The sequence below is a fragment of the Dreissena polymorpha genome, chromosome 7 (genome assembly GCF_020536995.1).
Source record: "Dreissena polymorpha isolate Duluth1 chromosome 7, UMN_Dpol_1.0, whole genome shotgun sequence".
Taxonomy (NCBI): Eukaryota; Metazoa; Mollusca; class Bivalvia; order Myida; family Dreissenidae; genus Dreissena; species Dreissena polymorpha.
Genome location: NC_068361.1, coordinates 82,189,560 through 82,204,794, shown reverse-complemented (window position 1 = coordinate 82,204,794; position 15,235 = coordinate 82,189,560).

Genomic DNA, 15,235 nt, shown 5'->3' with positions numbered 1-15,235 from the left:
ATTGTTTCAGATTCGCAAATTTTCGTTGTATTTATGATATTTGTGAGGAAACAGTAATACTGAACATTTACCATGCTCTAAAATATCCATTATATGCAACTTTTGACGATTTAAAAACCCGAAAATGATAAAGCGTTGTAATGCGAACCGAATTAATAATTTGGAGAGTTCTGTTGTTGTCGCTATATCTTGTCAAGCTACGAGGATTACTTATATAATGTATACAATACATCCGTTTTTGTATTCGGAAGAATGGCCGAGAGGTCTAAAACGTAGACTTTTTACTCCAGAACTCCAGGGGTCAGTGGTTCGACCCCTGCTGAAGGTAACCTTTTTTTCTTCTTTTTTTAAATTTTATTCTTGATTTTTTACTGAAGCTTTTTATATCAAATGTTTACATTTATCAATATAAAGCATTCAATGAAAAACTTCTAAACATGCCAACATCTGTGAAAAGGCCCCTTTAATCATATTAAATTATTTGTAGAATCTCGCATAGACCATATTTTTAAACTCAACATTCAAATATTTCGGTCAATCAAATTCTAAGAGAAATACTTTAATTTTGGTAATTTTGGCGACATCACGGATCTGCGTGTATTGAGGACAGTCAAGTGCTCAAAACACTGAATTCCGGATACAGCAATTAATTATCGCAAGAATGTGTTTGTGAAACTTTCTAAATTACATATGGCAGGGAATGGGATAAACTGGTATTATTCGTTCGTAAAGATATCGGTTAAGAACTGCTGAAATACAACATGTTGATTCTCTGTTCTTTCTACGCATGTATTAACGAATGAAACTACCATAAAATACTTATAAGTAGGAGTAGATTATAGTACATAATTTATTAACGAAAGCAATCGGGCCCGATATAGTTAGCGCATGTGATTGACATATTATATTTTGTGGTGAGTATTACTACGAATGTCTTCATTTTGATTTTGATCAAATTATCGAATGTATCGTTGTATTGCGCACTTACACCGATACCGTTCGGGTGAATGGATCTGTACGTACTTAATACGCAGTTTGTTACAGGTTTAAATCCTAAAATACTAACGCTATGCTTTAATGACCACAGTATAAGTGCCGTATACAATAATTGGAATGCATAAACCGAAACATTATTCGACTGCATCAAACATTGTCAGTCTTTAAACTAAATACATTTGCCTAGCAATAGTAATTTATTTTAGAATCTGCTACTAGAATGCTTAGGTATATCATAATGGCTTCCAGTTCCTGACTGGGTTTTAACAATGGGCTGTTCAGCAAGTTTGCATTCTACGTCGGGGTTGTGTTGCTGAAGACGGCGGTGATGAGTTCTTAGAAGTCCGTTGATAGGATCCGACGGAAGTTGGACTATTTGAATACTTGAGCCTCGCTCTGGGAAAATGGGGCTTAACGGATGTGCTTAAAGTTTCGTCCCAGATTAGCTATGCAGGCTACTCAATGACGACCCTTTCCGCCTATAATTCATTTTCGCCAAGAAATGACTTCGTCTGAATGACAAAATAGCATTAACTGGAAAGTGTCGCCCCTGATTTACCTGTGCAGACTGCCCAGGCTTATTTTGAGAGACACTTGTAACACGTGCATTAAAGCCCTTTTCCAAGGGCGAGTCTCAATTTAAATGAAAAATGAGATATCGGAAACATTCTAAACGTAACTCTGAGCCTGTAATCGCATGGCACACAATAGTATGCTAGTTTATAATGTGTTGTTTAAAATTATCGTTCATAATAAATGTTAACGTCGTAATGATAGCGTTATTGCCTACATTCCCCCCAGCGGTTAACCCTTCCCCATGCTACAGATTGTTAACCACTGTCGTCAATAGTATAATAATTCCAGAAATAATAATAATTATTATTATTATAATTATTATTATTATTCAATATAAAACCCATCAATAATACAAATCGGTGAATATCAACGGATTTGTTATGGCGATAATGATTCGAACAATCTTGATCAAACGACCAATTCTTGGATATTTCGTTCGACATTTGTCGCCTGCATGTGTACCCAGAGTTAAATGTGATGACGTATTCTTAAAACCATATGATTGCTTATATCGTTTTGAAGTTAACATATTTATAACAGGTAAAATGCATCGTCACTTTGACATGTTTGATTGCCGCACACGTTTTACTAATTTTAAACGTGGTATGAATCATTTCGTAATCTTCCCGTTTAAACCATTTATAATTTAACGTATAATGAGATGATATCAGGAGCCATACTGGGATAAACAAAGTATTTATGCAATCAAATGCAAGTAATACAAATATAATATAAAGCTGATCGGTTTTGGATTTCGTTGTATGTAATGTATGCTTGCCAAGCGTCTCACCTGCATCCGTCGACTAAGTATATCGTATAATTCTCTGTATGTAATAGGCTGGTTTGGGTATACCGTATACATACTCGGAAGGTAGCATCGACTGGTTTGGGTATACCGTATACATACTCTGTAGGTAGCATAGACTGGTTTGGGTATATCGTATACATACTCTGAAGGTAGCATCGACTGGTTTGGGTATATCGTATACATACTCTGAAGGTAGCATCGACTGGTTTGGGTATATCGTATACATGCTCTGTAGGTAGCATTGATTGGTTTTTGTATATCATATACATGTACTTTGTAGGTAGCATAGACTGGTTTTGGTATATCATATACATACTTTTTGTGTAGCTTAGACTGGTTTTGGTATATCGTATATATACTATGTAGGTAGCATAGGCTGGTTTTGGTATATCATATACAATTTCTTTATGTAGCTTAGACTGGTTTTGGTATATCGTATACATACTATGTAGGTAGCATAAACTGGTTGTGGTAGATCATATACGTACTCTGTAGGTAGCATTGACTGGTTTGAGTATATCGTATACATGCTCTGTAGGTAGCATAAACTGATTTTGGAATATCGTTTACATTCTCTGTAGGAAGCATAGACAGGTTTTGGTCTATCGTATACATTCTCCGTAGAGAGCGTAGACTAGCTTTGGTATATCGTATACATTCTCCGTATATAGCATATACTTGTCTATGTAAATGGAATCCATGGGTTCGGTATATCGCATACATACCCTGTCGATACCTGATTTATGCAAAACTTTCGTATTATTTCATAAATCTCATCTTGCCTTCTTTCCATTTAAAGCTTTAAGTGGAGGCCTAACAATTAGTTTTTTTTATATTTTACATCTGTTTCAAGAACGATCTTGAGTACGTGATTCCTTTCGTTCTGATTGGTCTTTTCTATGTGCTCACTGGCCCGGATGCAACAACTGCGGTCCCACTGTTTCGAATAATTTTCGGCTCCCGGCTTTTGCACACGATCATCTACAACTGACGCAATTCCCCAACCGTGCCGGGCAATAGCATTTTTAGGGGGCTTTGGTGTGAATATCTTCATGGCTTTTGATGTCCAAAAGCGGGATTGGTAATATGTAAAGGTAAACGTCTTCTTAGGCAATCTTTTATGAACAAACTGACTATATTACCTTCGTTTAAGAACATCAATTTAGGTACACATTTGCATATACGTGCTCAAACAACGTTTCAAAATAAAAGCTCATTTAGTTCATACGACTCATGTATGTTTTGTAACTATCATTAAACAGTACATTTCATTCTTTAGGCTATCAACAGTACTTAAGTTTTATGCTAACCTAATATGTTTTAATCCGGAAACAGGCACTCTGAAATACTTCAAGCTTTCTTTCCCAACCATATGGCTACGTATAATTGACATCTTTGTTGGTCCAAACTGATGCCTTTTTTAATACATGTGATTCGTAAGTAAATAACAATTGCAACAAAAACCGCACGAAATCGACACTTACATAATTCTATGATTGCCCTTAAAAATGCTCCTTACTGTTATATGGACCGTGTTCTGTGAAAATGGGGTTCGATTAATGTGCGTAAAGTGTCGTCCCAGATTAGCAGTCCGCACAGGCTAATCAGGGACGAAACTGTCCGCCTAAACTGGATTGTTGCAAAGAACAAACTTTCTGTAATAAAAAAATACAATAAAGGCGGAAAGTGTCGTCCCTGATTAGCCTCTGCGGACTTCACAGGCTAATCTGGGACGACACTTTACGCACATGCATTACACCACCTTTTCACAGAACACGGCACATATATTCAAGATTGTAATAACAAAAACGTTGTTTCTAATCTTATCAAATTATATGATTGTTTTTAACTTCAACAGAAAAATTCAAATTTCAGAGTTAGTTTTGTGGTTTTAAGTCTGTAATAGGGTCTTAAATAAAATGTATTTAACTACATGTTATGAAAACAATATAAAACATGAGTTGTGAATACTCCAAGATATATATGTGCAAAGAAACTTGAGCAGCTGGCTTTGAATCCCTGTGACAGCACAATTGTGGCGAAATGGGAGATAATACCAGCTAAATAAGCAGAGTCCGTAACAGTACTCTTCCGAGTTTATTACGAGGAGTATTTTCAAACAAGGGGGACAACTTGAACTGCTTTGATTCTGATGTTAAGATTAAGAGCGGTTCAATCAATCATCTGTTGGTAGATAGGTAAAGGCGAAAATGTGTTTAAAGTCTGATTATGATGCTAGAGCGGAATTCGAATCAGGGACCTTCCGATTCCTTGACCAGCATCGTACCGCTAGACCACGATCCCACAGCTATGTACGGCTAGGTACGTATTCCGACGTGAACGACAAATCTAAATTTAAAACAGGTTTAAAATACCGTTGCATTTCACCACAATTTACATATACTTTCTGCTTAAAAGTACAATATCGTGGAAAAGCAATACATAGCACATTAGAAAGCGTTTTTAGCCATCTAAAATAAGCAACTAGGTGGAGTGAAGTGATTCAGTTGACGTTCACTGGTCTTCTCCATTCATCGCCTTACAGTACATGTAATAAAAGAATCACACTATGTTGTCGCAGTAACGACGTTCGAGTTGACTTACGTGCACTCTTAAAATTGTTTAATTACTTATAAACCGTTTTACATAGCATTATCGTCACTACAAATAGTGGAGCAATAGAATATAAACGATTAAATAATGTAAATATACACAAAAATTATAGCATTGAATGAGAAATAACGTAAAACGTTTGCCCTAATTTTGCAATCGATTGATATTACAGTATTTTTACGGCAATGCAACGTCGTGCTTCTTTTAAAGCCACGTTTTAACTCGCAGCAAACTATTTTTTCTACGTCATCTCATTGATCTCGGTGTATAGATTACATTTAATTTATAACTGGTAGCATCAGATGATTTATGATTTCAAAAATAAGATAATTACCTAATTTTTACAACATTATGTATGTCTGAAGATATATCGATACATTCATGTTAAAGTGATATTATGGGCATTTTTACTGTTGAATTGAGCTGAAAAGAATTAACTGGTCAAAGGAGTTAGTTAAAACGTGGTTACTAACCAATTATCTGCAACTCATCTTGCTACCAGTTGTTTAGAAAATATAATATATTCGATATTTTACATGGCTGGTGAGTCCTCTAAGCCGAAATGATCCGTAAAACAAAATAGTGTCTTTGTGTCGTATGAACGAATATGCATTAAAACTGAATTACGATTCACATCGTTAATCAAATCATTTCTGTCGTCAGTCGTCAAAACGAAAGTACGTTTGATATTCAAATGCATTTTTTTTCCGGGATATTGTTTTAGTATGTTGATGCTGCATTAAAAAATATAAGTGTATATGAAGTGAAAACACCAAAAATAAACAACGGATACGATAGACACCTATAAACTGTTAGATGCCCATAATACCACTTTAAAGCGAGACTTTACGATTTTGTCAAATATTTATGAATTTATATAAAATGTGTAAAAAACACTTGTTATAAATATATTTCAATATAAATTAAAATAAAAGTTAAGAGGAACATGTGTCGAAAAATTCAAAATAAGTCAGATATTTAACTCTGAAATCGAAAATGACTGTACAGTCGAATTCGCCAGCATGTATATCATGCATGTACGATGTGAATCTATAATTAGTTTAACGGTTTATTTAAATTCCTGCAACGATATCTATTCATACGACACACGAACATTTACTAAACAGACTAATGCTTCGATTATTGTAGGAAAATATGTACGAAATATCTTCGTCACAATCGGCTCGGGACGCTTATTTGTCTTTGCTGCATTTCATGAAATTCGTCTTCAAAGTATAACTTTTCTTGTCTATTTTGTGTTATTGAAACATAATTTTACCAATACATTACAATATAACACATATGAAAATCGTATAGTGTCGCTTTTATCTTAACTTATGTTGACTTCGTGTGATTTACTAGTTAATTTGTTTAATTCAACATTCAATGTCCGTAATTAAACGAAAAGTTTCACTCTGAAATGCTATACTAGTAGAGCTATGTTTATTTGTCATTTATGTTCAATTTCTAACGTGTATGCATTCTTAAAACCCAAGTATAAGTTTCATAGCTTTGTGTAGATAGACTGCACACATTTTAGCCGTGATGTATCGTTACGCTGGTAGCTATGTACAGCTATGAGCGTATTTCAACGTGAACGACTTATCTCAATATTTAAGATGTTAAAACACTATTGCACTTCTCCACAATTTACGTATACTTACTTATGAAACAGTCTACATCATAAAACAGCATTGATCAACACAGGACAGTGTGCTTAGCAAACAAAACTTCTCATCTAGCTAAAGTTAAATGATCTTGTTGTCATTCATTAGAAGACGTTGGTTTTTCGATACTTTTCGAAAACGATATCAGCAATTATAACATTGAGTCCGGTTTTTATTACAGGTCATTTTAATTCAAAAGTAAGTAAAACACTTTTTCTTGACTGTGATAATTACATTTCCGATCATTTTTTTCGCGGGGAAAAATCGACAAATGATGTAATACGTTGGTTGTAAACTGGTTGACCTATATTGATCTTTGGATATGCGATTTGCTAACGGCAGATTATTTGATGATTGTACCAAAGGTTCATTTACATGTGCGTCACGTAGAGGTACTTCCAGTATCAATTATGTACTAGCACGTAAAGCTCACTTTACTCGATCATTGATTTTGCCGTGTTAAATTTTTACCAGTGGAGCGATCATGTACCCCTGCAATAAAAGCCTATTGTCAAACATGAAAATGTTTAGATGTTAAATTTTAACGATCATGCACCCCTGCATTTTGTTGACAAACGAAAAGCCTATTGCTAAAACATGAATATGATGAAACCAAATATAGATGGAATGAGGATTTAAAGGACGATTTTAGAAATAGCTTATTGTCGTTAACTGAACAATTAGACAATTTAAAATCAAGCATTGACTCAACTTGCATAAATCAATTTACAAAAAAAAAATACAGAAAGAAAAAAGATAATGTCGATACCTTTATATACATTTGGCGATGTTTATGGATTCTTTTCAAACTTAGAACAGGATTTTTTTCAAACGTCCAACGAAACGGTGGAAACTGTGTGTACGAACAGCGATTTCAATGCAGATTCCGATTAGAATGACGAATTAGATTTTCCAATATCGGTTGATGAAGTTGAGAAAGCAATTAAAATATTAAAACGGAAAAAGGCATATGTTTTAGACTGTTTATTAAATGAGTGCTCAATTGAATGTAATGATATTGTCTAGCCATATATTTGTAAAATGTCTAATGCGATATTAGTTTCGGGTGTTCTTCCGGAAAGTTGGGAAGATGGAATTATTAGTCCACTGTTCAAAAAGGTGATCGTACTTCTGTTGCAAACTAGAGAGGTATTACATTATGTAGTTGTGTTTCAGAGTTATTTACTACTTTATTCAATGTAATACTTGCGTAGTTTTGTGAAAAATGCAACCTTTTTCCGATGCGCAGGTTGGTTTTCGTAAAAATGTGTCCACTACGGATGCAATATTTTCCTTATTGTATGCTGTCGAACTTTATCTGAATAACAAAAAAAAAACTGCTATAGGTGGCATATATGGATCTTAAAAATGCTTTGATAGTATATATCGAAATGCACTTTGGTATAAATTATGCAATGCTGATATACGTGATAAAGTTTTGCTTATTATAAAAAATAGTATTTGCATGTTATATCACATGTTAATCATTGTTTTAGTCTTCCGAATTCTTCGAATATTCTGTCGGCTTAATACAAGGGGTGGGGGGGGGGGGCGGTGTATCTTCCATTTGCTAGTGTCTTTATTTTTAGAGGACTTAAAATGTTTCTACAAAATAATGTAAAAGCTGGTATTGAGCTGTATGATATTGTTTTGCTGGTTTTTACTTTTTTGCAGATTGTATGGTGATTGTAGGCAAATTGCCCCAAGAATTACACACACATTTAATTTTTGCAATTTCTGTCAACACGTGTTATTTAGAAGTCAGTAGTTCAAACAATTAAAGTATAGTTTAAGAAAACGTGGTGCACAACGTGAGGACGAGCACTTGTTGTTTAAAAATGAACCAATACAAATAGTTGATCAATTTTATTATCGTTCATAATAGGTACATTTTTTAAAGCTTTAAATATCTTGTAATATAATTTAAAAATTTCCTCCAAAGACGTGTTATGAATTGTTCGATACTTTTGTAGGTTCTACATTTAAGTGTCCGAAGTTTGGGGTTTTACCAAGTCAGAAGATATTTATGTTTGTATTCAAAATTTTGTAAATCTACAAATAAGGTAATTAAGTCAACATTATTTGTAGGAGTAAATGGCGACTTGGGGCGACATCCATTATATATTTCCAGATATACGAGAATCATATCGTATTAGCGTAAGATTTTGCTGAGCGATTACTTATTTCAACTTTGTATCTCAGAGCTTTAGAAGATTGTAAACTTGGTCAGTCTAACTGGGTGTCCTTTGTTAAGAAACTTCTAGATAATTTTGGGGTTTCAGGGGGTATTTTTTATTTAGAAAATATATGAAGTTCTTTTCCTTTCGTATTGAAGAAGCAAGTGAGACTCATTGCTATTAAAGAACGGCAAGGTTTATAACTGCGTATTTCAGTTTAACAGATTACGCTCATAATAAAACTTACTTTGCATATGAAAACTATCATGATAAATTGCCTGTTGACCTCAGAAAATGTGTTATACGCATCAGGATTTGTGCACACTAAAGAATTTATACGGGCCGGAATGGTTCTAGAAATATACCAAAAAAAGAAAGATACTGTTTGTATTGTGTAGTAGAAGATTTTCCGTTAGAACTTCAGTCATTCTTAAATGGGATCAGTTAACGCATATGTTCTTAAAAATGTTGCAAACTATATAAAATACGCACTAGATAAAAGACCATCTGTTACCGTGTAATACATGTACACAACTCTCCAAGTGCATGTTACGTAGTCTGTACACTTCATTTGAATCATTGTTTGAAAATGTCTCTATTAAAACATTACCTGGACAAACTGACTACTGATTGATTGTATTTAATCACATTATTTTCTAGATTATGTACTCTGTACCGATCTCGAATAAAACGCTTGTCTTGTTATTCACTATTCTTCTTCTATCACCGCCAATCATGAAATATACGACTCACAGAATATATTCGCGGTTACGACACCGATGCGGTATTCGAGTGGGCTTTCTTTAACTGTTTAAACTGTTTAATCACCTTTAAATCATTCTTTAAGAGCATTAAAAAAGTGTGGATAGTCAATTAAATTATATTGAGCGAGGAAGACACTGAAACTATGCACGATTTACGCAAGTTGATGATATCACAGTATTTGTGAAGTAAGTCAATGCTACGTCGTGCTCCGTTTCACGCGACGTTTAAACTATCCGCAAAAAATCATCTGACGTCATCAGAGTTATCTATCTGCTTGTTCTCGGTGTATACCAGGAACTTAATAAATAACTGGTAGTTGTCCAAAAATGGCATATTTTTCACGTTCGGTCGAAGTGTTTGAGATATCTATAGCTATTTAGATTATACCCTCAATACACACAATACATACAATGAGGACCACGTAATCTGAATGATAAATGCGTGAGCAGTATTTTCAGGATGACATTGATTTTTTTTTTATAAATCTTGGCTGAGGATTGCAATTCCTTACACCTGTAGTAATTGATGGCTTTATTGTCATGTGACTTCGTAAAAATAAATTTGTCGTGACAATATATAGGCACTCAAGACATCAATAATTCAGTCAGTCTCATTTTTATTCCATTGTATTTGCCACCGTAAAATTATTAACGAAACCGGGTGTTATGAAAATTAAGATGTCAATGCTCGCAAATGTTCATTATGTGACTCGATTGAAGATGAGTGTCATGTTCTGTTTCAGTGTTCTGTGTACAACCATATTACACATGTTCTTACCCAGAAAGCCTGTATAATTAATCCAAACTTTGAAAATATGTCATTGTTAGAGAAGACTATTTTGTTGTTCTCCAGCCCATTGGATCTATGTAAATAACTAGATATAGGATTTCTAATAACCTGTTCAACGTTTATGTACCTGTGTGTAATACTATGTTTTGTAAATGTACCTGTTTGTAATACAATGTATTGTAATATTTGAGTAATTGTATTCATAATGATTGTATATATGAATAGTTGGTTTTAAGGTACCAATATAAACTGGAAAAGTATGATGTATCAATAGCTGACTTGTGTCTTACACTTTCTTCTTCAACATCAAATATTTAAATTATCCAACCATAATGTCAAGTAGACTTATTTAGGCCAGGCATCACTTCATTGTCCAAGTTGACAACTCTGTTTTTATAATGATTATCAATGGTTAGTTGGTTTAATTGTGCAGACAATATGTTGATATGTATGTATATCAAAGTCCCTTTATAAGGCTTTTGTATAGTGGTCATATGCAATGTATCAATTTTATGAATCTTAAAAGACATTTTCAAGTACATTTATTGTACATAAAATTCTGGGACTACAATAATGCACTAAACTTCTTCTAAGTGCATTTTAATATTAATGAAGGCAATATGACTCTTTAGGGCTTAAACAATAAATATTTTAACGATAGGGTTTGAAGAATTACTTCCCTTCAATCTGATATAGAGCAATTGTCTACATTCTTATAACTGATTGTAAGTTTATAATAGGTTAGAAGTATATATTAACACCCCTAATAATCTTATCTTGATATGCCATGATGGTTAAATGTTCATTCTAGTTGATTTACTGTTTGTGCAATAATGTCACAATTCACAATGTTGGATAATATACGGCAACAAAGTTGTATGACAATTGGTAAGATTGGAGGTGGCAATATAGCTTTTAACAATAATTTTGATTATCATGTAAAGTACATTGATACACATAATAAGTCTCTTATCATTTATCTTATGAATGGCCAATGTTTTATCTTAATGTTTTATATATGAAAAATTGTGAAAATTGTAAATAATGGATGAGACTATAGAAATAAACTAAATAAAAAATGTCATCTAATTACTTAAAACCTTTAACGGAACTGTTTACAGCTCGTTTTACTGACAATTTTGCCAACAATATTTGTCACAGATTCAAATACTCAAAAAGTTATTAACTTCAGGAGGCAAATATCATAAATGACATAGAAATATATTTCTTTTTGACAAATCATCGGTGAAATCCATTAAGATAATGTGCCGGGTTTCTGTTGTTTTCGATGTAGTGTGTAACAATACGTTGATTGCTTACATTAGGTTAAAAGCAACCAATAGCCCGGATTGCCGAATGGATAAGGACATGACATTTGCATCCAAATGAAAGTGGTTCGAAACAAATGAATTTTATTTGTTGTTTTTTTTTCATGCACATTTTCCTTGTTTATACTGTAACTCATTAGTTCTGATATTCAAATGAATTAATGAAAAGCATTAAATGATCTGACTTAAAACAGAGGAAAACATCTTTAAACAAGTCACTTTCTGCCTAAGAATAGAATGTTCATTTTATAAATAAACTAATGATAATATCTGCTGAAACATGTGTACTGCAAAATATCCAACGAATGGCACACATTAAATCCAGGTTTAAATTGTTCGTGTTTTTCATTAAATTTATTTGTTGACGTAGTACTGAATCGCTTTAATTTTGTCACTTAACTGAAGACTATCACTAAATGACGTTTTCTTCGTAATATTTATTTTTTTTTAACTCCTTAGTCATGTCATCGCATTTTCAAATTATATTAAGCAACCAATATTGTATCGAACTTAAAATAACTTAGTATTATATTTCTTAAAAACAACTTTTATATACAGCCATCGACTATCTTAGACACCAACAGCCTCATTACTCTGTAAAACCTTATTATCTTCAACACTTTTTGGGGACAATTAATGTATCTGTGTCATACACACATGATAAAACACCACCATCTCCAAAAACATCATTTCAATATTTTTGTGAATCTTACAATGCCCAAGTGTGTCACATAATCGGTAGAACACAATAACGAACACATGCCCATTTTAGTTTTCAATGCGATTTATTTTTGTTGATTTAATTCTAACACGTTTTCCAATCTCCGTAAAATATTGTGAACCACCATATTATATATATTATTGTGGCGACGGTCTATCGGCCCCGCAACAACAACAAAGTGCGTGTCTTCTATGTCCGACTGTGTGCGTGGTTCTGACTAACTACTCAAGTGAATATATTAATATACATTGAACACACTATGATGACCTGTGAAATTTCCGACGGGAACGTGTGTAAAGTCACGTGTCCAAAGGTTACGACGTAAAATGCAACCGACGTATATGGGAGTTAGCCTTTCATTCACATGAAATTAAACAGCAATTAATGGGTTGCATGTTACCCGAGACGTGACTTATAAACAAAAATGTGTATTAATATACACCTTTTCACGCTTGATGATATTTACATCGTGTCTGATGAAGACTGTCATTTTACATTCGGCGTAATGGAATCATTCATGAATACAGATGCAACATTTTTGTTCGTTAATTGCATGCTGGGTATGTGAATGTTGTTTTTTGCAGAGAGATGTATACATAAGACGGAGTGCATAATGGAACCAAACATTGAAGCGTTGGATAAATTAACGCGTTGACAAGATGTGAGAATAATCCAATCACCAAGCAATATACAATCATGCATGAAAAAATGGTGTCACTTGACTGTCGTGCCGTTTTGTTACGGGCGGCTACGCAAATTTACGGGGTATAACGGAAATTTTAATTTATGACAGAGGTTGCGCACCTTTGGACATATTAAGTTGGTTCTTGTTTTGAATGGTGAAGTAGATTATCCACTTAAGTAGGAAACATTTCAGCACTATCTTCTGGAACTCTGGATATGTATTTATACCTTACTATGTTCTGTGTTTTATTTTACTTTTAGATTTAAACCGTAAGTATTTGTTTCCATAAAAAAATCGATCTTCATAACTTATTACAAATTGTTTTCCCTGTCGAAGGCGGAGTAATATTGCTTTGGCGTTTCGCATCCGTCCGCCGTTTGTTCCTCCGTCCGTTTTTGTCGGGAGCTCTTTGTCGGTACTTTGCATGGGATAGCATTAAACCTAAGAACAAATGTGCATTATCGCCCCTGCTAGACACCCGTGATGCAACTGTGTGTTTTCACGTAGGTCTTGTCTCCGTTTTCACGCCGACCGACCGACCGACTCATCCACCCATTGGGGAGCTGCGCTATACGAGAGGCGGCCGATTCTCCGCAACCGCTGCGCGTACGTTGGTGTGGTCGCCTCCCGGCTTCGGTTTAAAGACTGCGCCGAGTTTGCAGGACACGTCAAAGCTATCTGTATCGAAAGCACGGATGCCGTGTCCGACTACTTCCAGCTTCTATATAATGCAATAATAATATTGCAATGCAATGTTTTCATGGTTTCACATAAACAGATGCTGCTTTCACTAAACGAATCAGATATCTCGACGAGTGAAAGTCTTGTCAATATTGATTCATTGGCCTATTCGAATAAGTCTATCAATTTGTCAAGTTCAAGATCAGGTAAAGCGAGGCGTTGATGGTGTTCAAAAACTCTATCCATTCAAGTGCAAAAGCTTTGTAGCGTTATTGATTTTATACATAATATCTCATTGTAGATCGACAATTTATATACAGAAGCACAAACAAATTCATACCCAAACTTAATATGCTTGGGGCATTAAAAATATACATTAAAACACCAACTGTATATTTACCCCCAACTAAAGGTTTTCTCATGAGGATAATTTAAAATTGTGTAATTATTCCCATACGTCCCAGTCCGACTTGTACTATTCTGTAGAACTTCTTTTTATTTTATTGCGAGCATACGACATAATATATTTGTATTGTTCAATTAAATAATGTCCTTTATAATTGTTTTTAAATAAATAAATGTGTTTGTGAGATTATCCCACCCACCCACATCCAATTGAACAGGTTTCTTTAATAATGTTAAGTGAGCCTCGCTCTAGCAAAACTGTGCTTACTGCATGAGCGAACAGTGTCGTCCCTGACTAGCCTCTGCTGTCCGCACAGGATCATGCGGGACAACACTTTCCGCTTGTATAAAACAAATTTGTTTAAAGGAAGTATCTCATAACACAACTTCAATTTAGGCAGAGAGTGTTGTCCATGTTTAGTTCATTGAGCGTGACTCAAATATATCTCCAGCCATTATACGTCAATCGAATGTTTCTAAATTTTGATCGGTTAACGTCGCTTAATGAAGTCATCCATCACTCAAAACTGAATGAAATGTGCTGTTTAACATTGAAGGAAATGCGATTTGTTTCCAACTAAAATAGAAAACATTTTGATGTTTCAAAATAATGTATTTATACGAATATGTATTTGCCAACACTGCACAAATATCGAAAGGTATCGTAAAGAATAGAATGAAATGTCGTGATAGTTGTAAAATAATTTTAAACTATGAAAAACAGTCTTTAATTAAAAACGCTTTTCAAACTGCATTTTTTTTATGTGTAGAGTTGAGTTGCCAACATATATTGTCAATACGAAATACAATAATTCATCACTGAACATTCGGTAACATCGATTCAAAACGCAGAGCTGCATCCCTTTTAAATAAGCCAATGGACATTAAGGATATATTCATTTAGACCTATTGGCGGAACATATTTTAACATTTGATTACTTTTAAATATTGATTAAAGCCTGTCATCAGCCACACCGATAATCATTAGCTATACGGCAAACAAATCGGATACGGGGCAAAATGT